This window comes from Leopardus geoffroyi, chromosome D1 (assembly GCF_018350155.1).
Source record: "Leopardus geoffroyi isolate Oge1 chromosome D1, O.geoffroyi_Oge1_pat1.0, whole genome shotgun sequence".
NCBI lineage: Eukaryota > Metazoa > Chordata > Mammalia > Carnivora > Felidae > Leopardus > Leopardus geoffroyi.
Genome location: NC_059329.1, coordinates 66,230,096 through 66,242,556, shown reverse-complemented (window position 1 = coordinate 66,242,556; position 12,461 = coordinate 66,230,096). Strand labels below are relative to the sequence as shown.

Genomic DNA, 12,461 nt, shown 5'->3' with positions numbered 1-12,461 from the left:
GATTGTGGGTGGGGGGATGAGCTAAATGGGCAAGGGGCATTAAGGAGGATGAGCACTGGGTGTTATATGTAGGGAATGAATCACTAGATTCTACTCCTGAAATCATTATTGCACTATATGCTAACAAACTCAGATGTAAATTTTAAAAAGTTTTACAATGTGTCTTCTCCATACATGTGTAATCTCTTCATGTTAGTTGAGCAAACTTTTTCATTATTAATTTGCATGTTCCATTGAATAACAGTATGTTTTAGGGAGACTCTTGCAAGAGCTAATGAGGAAAACATGTATAATGGTTTCTAAGATTTGCTAATGGTTTTTTATTTCCTCTGATCTCAGATCCAAGTGGTGAAACTAGCACTCTGTGTTTTATACACTCATACCATGTAAAGAAACTGGGGCCAAGAGCACAGTTAGAAGTTGGCAATGGACACAATAATCCCAATTCATTTCTTTTTCTTTTTGGCAAGAAGATAATTCACTGAAAATTAAAAATTTTTCTTTTTAAATCTTTAAATAAATCACCCTTCCAAAGCTCTTTCTCTTAGTCACTTGCTTGCCATCTGTGAACCACCACCAATTCAATTATAAATAAATATTTATAAAAATCCTGCTGTGTACCAAGCAGTGCTGGAATACTGTGGTCACCAAGGGAGACAAGGTGCTTGCTTTCATTGTGCTTAGGTCTTAACTAGGGAAATGGACAATAATCAGATGAATAATAAAATTTCAGGTGACGTGATATGAGGACAACAAGACTAAGTGTCATGAAGCAGAGTGATGAGAAGAGGGTAATAGCAAGTAGGATAGTCAGGAAGGACCGACATTTGACTGAAACCTGAATGACGAGGAGGCAGCTACTCAAAGATTTGGGAAAAGAGCTTCTCCAGCCAAGGAACTAGCAGGCACAAGGACCTGGGAATTATTTGGCAATTTTAATGTTTTGGATACTGAGAGTATGAGTCCTCTCTTCATTCCCCCCAACCCTCACTGACAGAACCCGATGGCAAGTACAGTGTGAGATTGAAAGATTGTGTTTAACTTCTGGAAGTTAAAAGGCCTGTAGGGAAATATGCAGAAGTCAAGAAGAAAATAAAGGTGAACTGAAGCCCAAATTGTAGTCCAGGCCTACTAAGAAGCTTTCCTATCATGAAGGTAAATTTGATTCCGTTGAATTGATTCAATGATGTTATTGACTAGCAAAGAATCCACCCTAAATCACTCTTCTGTGCTCATTGCATCACTTTATTTATAACTAAATGTTTCCTGAAGTAAAGTAGAAAACAACTACTTTGCTCTCCGTATTTATGCTCCTCAAAAGAGATCCCATAGTAGACTTTCTTACATTTGTGGTAAACTACTTTTAACCGTGCATCAAGGCAATAAAAATAGTTTTTATATGATTATGCCTTTGGAAATCTGGCACAAAATGTGATTTCACTTAGTGAGTGTGGTGTGACAGCTGTAAATTGCCACATTCCAGCTTAATGCTTCAATATTGTATTTTCAGTGTGGCTGAGTTGCTGGTTTTTTCTGGCTTTGATTGCATTTTACACAGAGAAGCTGGCACTCAGACAAATCCCCTGAGACACCCTCACAAAGAGATGCTGACAGATTTCTGTCTCTCAGAGGTTCTAACTGGGCAGTGTTCCATCCAGACATGCTGGGCATGAGCCTGGGTTATCTGTGTCTGTTGGCCTATGGGAGGGTCTTCTCATTTTGTTTTGCCAACAGCCAAGAGATATAGAGAGCCCCTTGGGATGGGAGTTCTGTCCTGGGGCCAACATGCTCTGGTAGGAAGGCACTGGACCAGTTTAATAGGGCAAAGAGTCTTATTCAAAGAAGCCAGAAGTATTTGAAGAATCAAATTTGTCTACCCAGTATGTGGGTGGGTCATTGACTAAGTGCTTAATAAATAATTGGTAGAGTGTTCAGGCATTCTCCTCAATACTAGTGATGTATGGCTGAATACCTAATTCAAAGAACTCACCCTAACTTGTTTGGGGAAGTAGCATGTAGTGGCCAACCCTTTTTTGGCTGCCCCTTCCCAACCCTAAGACTGCTTATAACCCATTCAATGAATTTTCAAGTAGTTATTATCAAGTACTTCTTATGGGCTAGGGACTGTGGTCTGCCTAAGATGTGCAGAAATGAGCAAGACAGATTTTTCTAGGATTAGTATTGTACACACCAAAATGTTATAATGGTTATCTTAAGGGGGTAGAATTAGATGGAGACATGGTGAAGGACACTTAATTTTTCATTTTGAACTTTACTATTTGAACTTTTTGTGACAAGCTGTTGGCCATGATACTTTTTTGTATCTCGACAAAAATCTTCCTTGGGTGAACCCTCTTACACTGTTGGTGGGAATGCAAATTGGTGCAGCCGCTCTGGAAAGCAGTGTGGAGGTTCCTCAGAAAATTAAAAATAGACCTACCCTATGACCCAGCAATAGCACTGCTAGGAATTTATCCAAGGGATACAGGAGTACTGATGCATAGGGGCACTTGTACCCCAATGTTTATAGCAGCACTCTCAACAATAGCCAAATTATGGAAAGAGCCTAAATGTCCATCAACTGATGAATGGATATAGAAATTGTGGTTTATATACACAATGGAATACTACGTGGCAATGAGAAAGAATGAAATATGGCCTTTTGTAGCAACATGGATGGAACTGGAGAGTGTGATGCTGAGTAAAATAAGCCATACAGAGAAAGACAGATACCATATGGTTTCACTCTTATGTGGATCCTAAGAAACTTAACAGAAACCCATGGGGGAAGGGAAGGAAAAAAAAAAAAAAAAAAAAGAGGTTAGAGTGGGAGAGAGCCAAAACATAAGAGACTGTTAAAAACTGAGAACAAACTGAGGGTTGATGGGGGGTGGGAGAGAGGGGAGGGTGGGTGATGGGTATTGAGGAGGGCACCTTTTGGGATGAGCACTGGGTGTTGTATGGAAACCAATTTGACAATAAATTTCATATATTAAAAAAAAAAAAAAATCTTCCCTGGGTGCCTGGATGGCTTAGTTGGTTAAGTGTTGGACTTCGGCTCAGGTCATGATCTCACAGTTCGTGAGTTCAAGCCCCATATTGGGCTTTGTACTGTCAGTGCTTCAGATCCTCTGTTTCCCTCTCTCTCTGTCCCTCCTCCTCCTCTCTCTCTCTCTCTCTCAAAAATAAATAAACATATTTTAAAAAGTCTTCTGAGCAACTGTTTGTGCCACTCTTCTGAGCTTTGAGAACACAGCAATGAATGAAGCAGAAAAAGTGCCCTGTTCTCACAGAACTTCCATTCCAACTGGAGAAGCACCACAAAACAAAATAGTCCACACAAGTATGCCATATAATGATGATTAATGACATGTCCTATGGAAAAAATAAATACTTTTTAAAAATAAAAGAGTTATTCTGATTTGTTCAGATACTCTTGACTCTTTGGAGACCAGGATTCTTCACTGGCCTGGGCAAATAGCATTGACGGAAGTGGGCCAGAGGGCCAACCCTCAAAGCCTTGAACCATTTGGACTCATTCTGCACTCTTTCCAGCCAGCATAAATGAAAAGGCAGTCTGAGCTGCCTACATTCTTTGGGCATAAGAGTGATGTCAGTCCAGAGAGTCTGACCTGGCTAGTTGCTCTTGATTGGAGCCCAGGCCTTTTCCCCACCCAGTCTGGGGACAGAACTCACTGCTGTGCCAGTATTTGAAGGTACTGACCCTGCCTACCCCACATTCATTGCCTGCTTCTTTCCAACTTCACCAGCTGGTTTCCAGGGACCTGATCCTGCTGGCTTTTGGCCTGCCCTGAAGCTGCCTGAACACTGGGACTTAAAAATTAGTTCTAACTGCCTGAGTCCAGCCACCACATTCCAATCTATTTTTAGGACCAATCCTCCTTCTTTGGCTCCCTGAGAAACCACTCTTCTTTTTCTGTTTCTTAAACTACTTCCATTCCCAGTTCAGACTGAGGTCTCCTCACCTGGGAATGCAAAGCTTAGGGTTTCCAGTTCCCGCTCACCAGCCAAGGAGAAGATGCTGTTTTCACTCAATTTCTCTAGTCTGAGAAGAGGTAAGACTTGATATGATAGTAAGTTAAAGAAAGACAGCCAAAATTGTATGCACATGGACATTACTAACATTTAAAAATTATTTTTATTTTAATCATGAAAGTGACACAAGCGTATTGCAAAAACTTTAGAGAATACAGTAAGAATAATTTATATTTTAATTATTATTTTCTTCTTGATCTGTTCTTGTGCTCAGAAGTTTGTTGTTATTGGTTAAATATATTATTCGTGCACACAGGATAAAATTCAAGTAGTAAAACATCACTGTTCGGGGCGCCTGGGTGGCGCAGTCGGTTAAGCGTCTGACTTCAGCCAGGTCACGATCTCGCGGTCCGTGAGTTCGAGCCCCGCGTCGGGCTCTGGGCTGATGGCTCAGAGCCTGGAGCCTGTTTCCGATTCTGTGTCTCCCTCTCTCTCTGCCCCTCCCCCGTTCATGCTTTGTCTCTTTCTGTCCCAAAAATAAATAAACGTTGAAAAAAAAAAAAAAAAAACAACAAAAAAAAAACATCACTGTTCCCCTGCCATCCGGCTCTTCTCCTGAAGGGAATTGTTCATAATATTCTTTTATAATCCTTTTTATTTCTGTAAAATCTGTAGTGATGTTCTACTTTCCTTCCTGATTTTGGTAATGTGGTTTTTCTCACTTTATATTTCAGTCAACCTAGGTAAAGATTTGTCAATTTTGTTGATCTTTTTGAAAGAACCAGCTTTTGGTGTTGTTGATTTTCTTCATGTCGTTTTTCTATTCTGTTTTTGCCTCCACGCCATTGTTCTCTTTCTACTGCTAGCTGTGGACTCAGTTTGCTCTTCTTTTTCTAGTTCCTTAAGGTGTAAAATCAGGTTGTTAATTGACTTTGCCACTCTTTCTAATATACATGTGTATGTATTATTTTTATTTTATTTTAATTATCCTACAGTATAATTGAGTTTTTGCAATGCTGTTTTATGAATTTTAGCAAATAAACAGATTTACATAACTAATGTCACAATCAGGATACAGAAGATCTACTTATTTTGTTAGTTACTGAGAAATGAATTGCAAAATCTTCAACTATAATTGTGATGTGTGCATTTATTTCTTTCATAATTGTTACCAGCAGTTGTTGATATGATATATAAAGTTACTTTCTCCTTTTGTAATTAATCATATTTTATGGTGTTTTGAAACTATGTAAATATTATATTTTCATCAAAATTTTAATTTATTCATTGATTTTAAATTTTTATTTATTTTTTATTTCATTTTAGAGAGAAAAAGCACATGAGTGGGGGAGAGGAGCACAGGGAGAGAGGGGGTGGGGGTAGAGAAATCTTAAGCAGGCCCCAAGCTCAGAGCAGGGTCAGGCTTAATTCTATGACCCTGGAATTATGACCTGGAATTATGAGCTGAAATCAAGAGTAAGACACTGAACCGATGGAGCCACCTACATGCCCCTGATTTTTTATTAATATAAATTCATAATTTCATATTTTATCTGATGGGCTATAGTTAAAATATCATTATTTATTTTGCAGCTCACATTACATGCGATTTCATCACTAGAGCTTCTTCAAGCTTGCTCGAGTCCCTTTGATATGTCCCTGTCATTCTTTGAGCACTTCCTTGTTTCTTGCACAAGATGTTCCAGTCTCACTTGTATTTTTCCATGCCCCAAACTTGCAATCAGCCATTTCTCCAAGAAATGGAGAATGTTATTTAGAACCAAGATCTTGACACTAAGTATATTGATTGTTTTTGGGTGTCATTGCCCCTAAGCTCTTTTATTTTTTATTTTATTTTATTTTTAAGTAAACTCTATGCCCAGTGTGGGAGTCAAACTCATGACCCTGAGATCAAAAATCACATGCTCTAGGGGTGCCTGGGTGGCTCAGTCGGTTGGGCGTCCGACTTCAGCTCAGGTCATAATCTCACCGTCCGTGGGTTCGAGCCCTGCATCAGGTTCTGTGCTGACAGCTCGGAGCCTGGAACCTGCTTCGGATTCTGTGTCTCCCTCTCTCTCTGCCCCTCCCCTGCTCAAGCTCTGTCTCTGTCTCTCTCAAAAATAAATAAATGTTTTTTAAAAATTTAAAAAAAATCACATGCTCTACCATCTGAGTGAGCCACGCACTCCTACCCCCAGGCCCTTTTAGTAGACACACTTATTTATATTTATATTCATTCCTACATCGATCCATCATCTATTGATCTACCTATCATCTATCCATGTACTGAAAACTATGATTTTGCACCGATACCTCCAATTTCAATCCAACATCACGGGTTTCATTCCACTTTTCTACCTTTCCGTGTTTCTAACTCTAATACTGGTAAGAAAATCCAGGCTTCTATTATTCCTAATACTATTACTTATTTTTTATCGATCTACTAGTTTGTAACCAATCTCTTATTCCTGTACCCCTCTCTCTCCTGTGCAGATGCCCACCTTATCCCACTTGAACTCCAACAGACACCTTGCACCAGGTTGCCCTACATGGAGGCACTTTCACCCAGTTTTGCCTCTGACTTCTTGTGCCATCATTGCCTCCTGTGGGGACACTCTCCTCATCCTCCTTTGGCATTGAAAACCTGGTTTGAGCTGTTGCTTCTGAGGGATACCCTTGTCACCTGGTGAGCAGAGAAGAGTTAATATAGCAGACCTGAGACTGCTCTCCATAGAAGAGCCTGCTTGAAAGGTTGGCCTGTGGCTAGCGTCTGGTAACTTGGATTTCAGGAAGGTTTCAGCATTCCCATGAGAAGGGTGGCTCACTGTGTCCCAACTGTTTGTATAAATAACATGCTTTATACTGAACAAACTGCTTTCGTTGTGGGTATCTGGGATTCTGGCTAGGCATAGAGTGCCTATATGACCAACTTCCAACAAAAACTTTGGGCCCTGAGTCTCTAATAGGCTTCCCTGGTAGACAACATTTCATACATGTTGTCACAATTTGTTGCTGGAGGAATTAAGCATGTTCTGTATGACTCCATTGGGAGAGAGAACCCTCAGAAGTGTGTGTCTAGTGTCCTCTGGACTTTACCTCATGTACCTTTCCTTTTGCTGATTTTGGTTTGTATCATTTTGCTGTAATAAATCCTAGCCATGAGTATGACTATGTGCTGGGTCCTGGTTAATCATTGAACCTGGGGGTAGTCTTGGGGACCTCTGTCAAACCTGGCTTGGGTTCTGAAAACTTGGAATGGGCTGCCTCTCTGTAAGGACACTCTCTTCACTTGCCTGGGTTTTAAACTTCTATGCCAAACCAGCCTCCTCATTCTGTCTGGACTCTGACACCCTATGCCAGCCCACCCCACTTCAGGGACACTGTCCTCACACCATTTGTTTCCAGTGATTTTAGCTATTGTGATTATAGCTGCTACGAATATTTGTGTATAACTCTTTTTGTGGACACTTGTTTTCAGTCTTGATGGGTGAATACTTAAGAGTGGCATTGAGGGGTCATAAGGTAGGTGTTTATTTAGTTTTATAAGAAGTTGCCAAACCTTGTTCCAAAGTGGTGGCTGTACCATTTAAAACTCCCACCAATAATGTATGATTACCAATTATCTTCTAAAAATTATATGAGGAAAAGTTCTTTTATACTTACCTGTGTTTTAGCATTTGGGGCACTCTTCATTCTTCTGTAGATCTGCATTTCCTTCTATATAGAAGGAAAATTATATATATATATATATATATATATATATATATATATACACACACACATACATATATAAATATATACATACATATATATTTTTATATATATAATTATTTTTGAGAGAGAGAGTGAGCAGGGGAGAGGGGCAGAGGGAGCGAGAGAATCTTAAGCAGGCTTCATGCTCAGCAGGGAGACTGACATAGGGCTTAATCCCACAACCCTGGGATCATGACCTGAGCCAAAATTGAGAGTCAGATGCTCAACTGACTGAGCTAGGTCAGCTAGGTCAGGTGCCCCTCCCACAACATTTCTTATGTTCCAAGTCTGCTGATGACAAATCTTTCATCTTTTGTTAAACTAAAATATCCTTATTTTACCTTTATATTTTAAGATATTTCTGCTGGATTTAAAATTCTCAGTTCACAGTTTTGTTTTCTTTAAGCACTTTAAAGAAGTCATTCCATTTTTTTCTTATTTGCGTTATGTTTTATAAGAAGTCCACATTTGTTTTTATTGCTGTTCCCCTGAATGAAATGTGTCTTTTCCCCCAAGTCCCTTCTGGCTGTTCCAAAGATTTTCTTTTTATCTTTGACTGTCAGTATCAATATGATATACCTAACTATGTTTTTCTTTATGTTTATCCTGCTTGGGGTTCAATGAATTTTTTGATCTTTGGGCTTATTATTTTTTTTTCAACAAATCTGTAAAAACATTGGCCATTATTTCTTAAAGTACTTCAGATACTTTAATTCTTTCCTCTCTCTTTCTGAAGTTCTAATTATGCTTATGTTAGACTCAGCCTTTTTCTTTCTGTGCTACAGTTTGACAGATTCTTTTGCCCTGTCTTCAGGGTCACTGACTGGTCTTTTGTTCAATGGTGTCTGGTCTGATGTTAAATTCATCTAGTGAATTTTTAACATCAGATATTGTGTTTTTTAATTCCAGAATTTTTATTTGGTTCTGTTTTATGGGTTACATTTCTTAATGACCTCTGCAATCAGACAGCACAAAGAAATAAAAGGCATCCAAATCGGCCAGGAGGAGGTCAAACTTTCACTCTTCACAGATGACAAGATACTCTATATGGAGAACCCAAAAGATTCCACAAAAAAACTGCTAGAACTGATTCATGAATTCAGCAAAGTTGCAGGATATAAAATCAATGCACAGAAATCGATTGCATTCTTATACACCAACAATGAAGCAACAGAAAGAGAAATCAAGGAATTGATCCCATTTACAATTGTACCAAAACCCATAAAATACCTAGGTATAAATCTAACCAAAGCGGTGACAAATCTATACACTGAAAACTATAGAAAGCTTATGAAAGAAATTGAAGAAGACACACACACACACACACACACACACACACAAAAGGAAAAAGATTACATACTCCTGGATAGGAAGAATAAATATTGTTAAAATGTTGATATTGCCCAAAGCAATCTACACATTCAGTGCAATCCCTATCAAAATAACACCAGCATTCTTCACAGAGCTAGAACAAACAATCCTAAAGTTTGTATGGAACCAGAAAAATGACCCCAAAGAGCCAAAGCAATCCTGAAAAAGAAAACCAAAGCTGAAGAAGGCATAACAATTCTGGACTTCAAGCTGTATTACAAAGCTGTAATCGTCAAGACAGTATGGTACTGGCACAAGAACAGACACTCAGATCAATGGAACAGAATAGAGAACCCAGAAATGGACCCCAAAAGGTATGGTCAACTAATCTTTGACAAAGCAGGAAAGAATATCCAATGGAATAAAGACAGTCTCTTCAGCAAGTGGTACTGGGAAAACTGGACAGCGACACGCAGAAAACTGAACCTGGACCACTTTCTTACACCATACACAAAAATAAACTCAAAATGGTTGAAAGACTGAAACGTAAGACAAGAAGCCATCAAAATCCTCGAGAAGAAAGCAGGCAAAAACCTCTTTGACCTTGGCCGCAGCAACTTCTTACTCAATGTGTCTCCAGAGGCAAGGGAAACAAAAGCAAAAATGAACTATTGGGACCTCACCAAAATAAAAAGCTTCTGCACAGCGAAGGAAACAATCAGCAAAACTAAAAGGCAAGTGGCAGATGGGAGAAGATATCTGTAAATGACATATCAGATAAAGGGTTAGTACCCCAAATCTATAAAGAACGTATCAAACTCAAAACCCAGAAAACAAATAATCCACTGAAGAAATGGGCATAAGACATGAATAGACACCTTTCCAAAGAAGACATCCGGATGGCTAACAAACACGTGAAAAAATGCTCAACATCACTCAGGGAAATACAAATCAAAACCACAAAGAGAAACCACCTCACACCTGTCAGAATGGCTAAAATTAACAAGTCAGGCAACAACAGGTGTTGGCGAGGATGCGGAGAAACAGGATCTCTTTTGCACTGCTGGTGGGAATATAAACTGGTGCAGCCACTCTGGAAAACAGTATGGAGATTCCTCAAAAAACTAAAAACAGAAATACCCTACGACCCAGCAATTGCACCACTAGATATTTATCCAAAGGATACAGGTATTCTGTTTCGAAGGGGCACATGCACTATCGACAACAGCCAAAGTATGGAAAGAGCGCAAATTTCCATCGATGGATGAATGGATAAAAAAGATGTGGTATTATATACAATGGAGTATTACTGGGCAAACAAAAAGAGTGAAATCTTGCCATTTGCAACTACATGGATGGGACTAGATGGTATTACAGTAAGTGAAATTAGCCAGATAAAGACAAATATCATATGAGTTCACTCATATGAGGACTTTAAGGTACAAAACGGATGAACATAAGGGAAAGTAAGCAAAAATAATATAAAAACAGGGAGGGGGACAAAACATAAGAGACTCTTAAATATGGAGAACAAACAGAGGGTTACTGGAGGGGTTGGGGGGGGATGGGCTAAATGGGAAAGGGGCATTAAGGAATCTACTCCTGAAATCATTGTTACACTATATGCTAACTAACTTGGATGTAAATTAAAAAATAAATAATTAACAAAAAATAATTTCTTACCTTGTCTTTCTGCTGCTATTGGGACACTCCTCAATTCTATCACCGAGAAGTCAGAATAAGATTTGTAAATACTAATCTTAATATGTCCCTTTCCAGTTAAAAGTTCTTCAATGACTTCAGGTATCTTTGAGCATTAAGTTCATACTTCCAGCACTTTGTGACAAGTCCTTTGTCTTATCTCTCTCATCTCATTTCTTTCCATTCTCCCACTCTTTGCTTGCACTTATTTTTCAGAGATTAGTAGTAGCTTCCAGCTTTTGCAAGTTTCCTTCTGCTTTCTTTTGCTAATTCCTAGCCATCCTATATTTGTATTTAGAGAGAGAACAAGCTTGTGAGCAGGAGAAGAGGGGAAGAAGGAGAGAGAGAATCTTAAGTAGACTCCATGCAGGGGTTTTATCTGGCACCCTGAGGTCCTGACTTGAGCTGAAATCAAGAGTTGAACACTCAACTGACTGAGCCGCCTAGGCACCCTTCCTATTCGTCCTTTAAATCAGCTTAATATTCATTCTACCTACTCTAATTTCACTCTACCCACTCTTCACTGCAACCCACTCTAATTTAGCTACCCCTCTTCTGCTAATGCATTCTATGTACCTCTCAGTCAGTGTTATCACACGGCATTAATGAGGTTGTTCATCTTTTCCTAATTTGTTGGCTATTTAACTTTTTCTTCTGAGAACTGACTATTCATATCCTTTGTTTGCTTTTCTGTTGAGTTGTGCTTTTGTTATTAATTTGTAGTAATTATTTAATTTTTAAATTAATCTCTGCACCTAATATGGGACTTGAACTCACGACCCCAAGATTGAGTCATGTGCTCCATGGATTGAGCCAGAGAGGCACCCCCCCAATTTGTAGTAATTCTTTTTTACGTGGCAATATTTTTTCTCAGTCTATTCCTGGGTTTTGGGTTTTTTTTTTTCTTTTGGTGCTTTTATTATACTTTTAACTTTTTTATGTAATAAAATATATCAAATGCTAAAAAATCGTTGTATCTTACTGAAGACTCTCTATCCTGGGATGCCTGGCTGGCTCAGTGGGTGGAGCATGTGACTTTTCATCTTGGGGTATGAGTTTGAGCCCCAAGTTGGGCATAGAGATTACATCACAAAAATAAATAAAAATACAGAAACAAAACAACAATACTTTATCCTAAAAATATAAATTTACTTTCTTAAGTATTTCATATTTTTGTTTTTTATACTTCTTTGAATTTTTGTCTTTTCTTTTTTTTAAAGTTTTTTATTTTGAAAGAGTGCGCTAGTGTGGGCACACAAGTAGGACAGGGCCAGAGAGAAGAGAGAAGCCCAAGCAGGCTCTGCACTGGGGGCTTGATCCCACCAACCATGAGATCATGACTTGAGCTGAAATCAAGAGTCAGTCGCTTAACCCACGTGCCCCACTTCTTTGAATTTTTGAATAAGCATTTTCCACATTAATCTCTTCATAAATATAATTTTCTATGGTTGAACATTTATTCAGCGAATTTACTGAATGCCCACTTAGATGCTGGCATTCTGTCAGCTGCTGGGGGATACAATGGTGAACAAAAAGACAAGGCCCTTACATTGTAGAGGTGGCAGACAATGAACAAGTAAACAAATAACCCAAATAATAATTGCTTTTAATGACGATCATGAAGGAAATAAAATGGGGAGCTACCTCCTAGAGTGGTCACTGAAGGTCTTTTAAAAAAAATTTTTTTTTTAACGTGTATT

At 38.8% G+C, this 12,461-nt stretch overlaps 1 long non-coding RNA gene across 1 annotated transcript; it reads left to right on the top strand.

The window, feature by feature from the left end:
* The first annotated feature begins 3,159 nt into the window (after positions 1-3,159).
* On the top strand, positions 3,160-7,167 carry LOC123601353. The gene is made up of 2 exons (XR_006714062.1): positions 3,160-4,076; positions 6,490-7,167. It is a non-coding gene; the product is annotated as an uncharacterized LOC123601353 (long non-coding RNA).
* Positions 7,168-12,461: the final 5,294 nt, after the last annotated feature.